Here is a 3,391-nt window from a genome sequence, read left to right as displayed (position 1 = left end):
CTAAAGAGCAACTAGTGCATATCACAGCCTCAGAGTTCTCTGTAATTCCCAGATATGAGCATTTTACAAGACACATCTTGTCCTTCAAGTCTAATGAAATTCTCAGGAAATGAATGAATTAAAAGTTCCATTTCTGTTTAAAGTAAAATTCTGATAAAGGTACTAAGAGCAATAGTTTTTGAACTATGAAAATGGTGAAATAAGAGAAGAGAATACGTACTACTCCTAACATGATACACACTCCATTAAAACTTAAAACCAGCAGGCTATCCTCAGACTATTGTCAAATTAGTTCTTTAAGACAAAAAGAAAAATATAGATGGTGTTGAAAGTTGTCCTGTGGATACCATTATCTCTGGCCTACCCCAGGCTGTAGTGACTCTGAGTTGGGAAGTGAATATATTTTGATCTCTGCCAAGACTTTGCAGCACATTAAAATGGAATAACTGGATATATTTGTCAGTATCAGAACACTCGAGCACTTGGATGATCACTATGTTGTGTGAATTTTCTAACTGGTATGCAGAATTTGGCTGTCATTATATGGAGTGGTTTAAGAGTTCTTTTCTGGATTTAGCCCAGTTACAGTCAAGGCTGCTGCTGCTGTAAATCATTTGAGTGTTATGAAAGACCTTCTGCTAGGCTGACAACACTAGCAGTGCAAAATGAAGTACTTAAAAGCCCGTTAGCTCAGTCTGTTAGAGCGTGGTGCTAATAACACCAAGGTTGTGGGTTCGATCCCCGTTCGGTCCCCATGTGTTGCCTGATCTAGTTGAGAGGCATCCCTGTCCGTGACAGGGAGGTTGGATTAAATGATCTCTAAAGTCCCTTCCAGCCTAGGCCATTCTATGATTCTATGAATCTACTTTAGTCATGACAGCTCTTCCTCAGCTGAAGAGCAGAAGCAGTGCTACAAATTGCTGAAGCAGCCCTGACAGCTGCTACTGCGTTGTCTTCATACTCCCATTAACCCCAGATCCTCCAACAGCTCCACTTTCTTGTCTGATTAACTCCCATACAGATCCCATGTTTCCAGTATTTAGACAAAGCAAATGGCTGAGAAGTGGAGGCCAGTGGGAGTTTTGACATTGCTGATCACCAGCATCCAAATAGTGACTACGTTAAGGTTAGTTTGGGCTGTGGGGCTACACAAATTTGGCACAGAAGTAGATGCACAACCTAAGTGCCCAGCTACTTGTGTATTGGGGCCTTACAGGCACAAAACATTAGACGGTGGATTCTGATAAGAATGACAAAATGCCATACACAAAACCAGGCAGAGTAGAATGCAACCGAGTCACCAGCTTCAAGGCCACAGCTCTCTGGAAAGAGTCCACAGGTGGCTAGGATTTCAATTCCCTCACCTCATCTCTCAGACTACCCTGCCCTCACATTCACTGGGAACGCTCCCAGCTCAGCAAAACCCCACTATGCAGAAGCCTGCTCATCTCCTCTTAGCTCTCCTCACCATGCAAAGGTGCAGCATAGCTCCTGCCTTGGCTTGCACAACTTCAGCTCCCAGTCTGTCACCTTACTAAGGAAAATAGTCCGGGATTGGGTGTAGTGGAAAAGATTCTGTGCTCTGGCTCCTCTTGTGGTCGCATTTATGCTGCATCAAAGGTGCCTTTTTGTGCTTTAGCTTGCTGTGCCCAAAGGGACTGGAAAATCACGGTGACTTCTCAAGACTGGTAAGACTTCCGAACAAGCTCTCTGTACGAAGAACAGATGATGCAGAGTGTGGAGACACTGACTAAATTCATCCATTCAAAACTGCAAGGTGGGTAACAGGAGAAAGCATTTCCCCTGCAGAATAGTATTAGTGGGTTAGGCAGACTCTGTATCCTTCCTTAACAGATTTCATAGACTAAAAGAAAATTTACAAATGAAATGGTCTTCTGGAAATTTAGGGTTGGAAGTGCTTTTTGGTACAGTTTTACTGGCAACAAAAATCACTTGCACAGAAATTCACTGTAAGATCCTTGATAATATACAAGCCTAAACTCTAAAAAAAATAAAAAATAACCCCCCCAGTTCCTAGAACTCAAAATTGCCCTAAACTGTATTGTGCAATATTTTTAAGGATCATTCTCCTAGACAAGTTTTCTGGAATATCACAACATATTGGCTTTAACTTTCTCCTTGTAAACCACTTTTTAAACTCAAATACTGTAATTATCTTTTAAAGAAATTCATCATTATTACCACTATTTTCTAGTAAAATGTTTCATTGGTTTTGCAAACATTATTTTTAATGGGATGATCATCTTCCTTCCAAATATTGAAATTTTTCACTGCACATATAAACAGAAAATTGAACTTTCCCTCCTCTAGTTGAAACACCTTTTGATTTTCAGTCTTTAAAGAAAACTTAAAGTTTCCATTTTTTTCCCAAACTGAATAATAATTTTACCATTTTTAAATAACATGAGTTGATGTAATCTAACAGATCTTGTCATAAATGCCAATGGTCTCACTTATGTCTGCGTTCAATATTTCTTAGAAGATCTATATGATTAAACACTCCTCCACTAGATTAGATTGGATTAGATTACGAACATTCATTCTTCAGAGGTATTCATGGTGTGTAGAATGCAGAGCACAAAACCAGTCACTGATTTTCAGCACTGGGACGAATACAAGAAGCTGATGATACTTGGTCTCGCCTCCTAAGTAACAAGCAATAGGAAAAAAGGAAATGGTCTCAGGTTGCTCCAGGGGCTGTTTAGACTGGATATTAGGAAAAACTTCTTCACTGAAAAGGTTGTAGAGGACTGGAACAGGCCGCCCAGGGAAGTGGCTGAGTCACCATCCCTGAGGGTATTTAAAAGGTAAGCAGATGTGGTGTTTATGGCTGTGGTTTAGTGGTGGACTTGGCAGCATTTGGTTTATAGTTGGGCTTGATGATCTTTTCCAATTAGAGAGATTCTATGATTCTATGATTCTATTGTTTCTATGTCATTCGCTTGTCACATAGCCAATAATAGGTATAATATGACATTATTTTAGAGATAAAATTTATTTTCAAGTAATATTTCATAATGATTTTTTTTTCAAAACTTATGAATAAAAATACATTGGGAAAATACTCCAGACATATTATTAGAGATTCACAGTGACTATGATTAAAAAGATATTAAAATTAATGGAACAGTAGAATTTCTATTTCAAAGAAGCACTCCAGGAACACATTCTTGCCTGCCTAGGTCTTCCTGAACTTGATTTGCAGCTAGAATCAAATATCTGATCTGAACATGCACACAAATTAATAAGTTATTGCCAGCTAAGTAAATATTGGCTAAAATAAGAATACTTCAGTAATACAAAACAGCTGGAGTTCAGACTGGGTCATAATTTGGAAAATAAAAATGCATGCACTGTATAACATTTTCCC

This window comes from Apaloderma vittatum, unplaced genomic scaffold (assembly GCF_000703405.1).
Source record: "Apaloderma vittatum isolate BGI_N311 unplaced genomic scaffold, ASM70340v1 scaffold7630, whole genome shotgun sequence".
Lineage (NCBI taxonomy): Eukaryota > Metazoa > Chordata > Aves > Trogoniformes > Trogonidae > Apaloderma > Apaloderma vittatum.
This window is presented reverse-complemented; position numbering follows the sequence as displayed.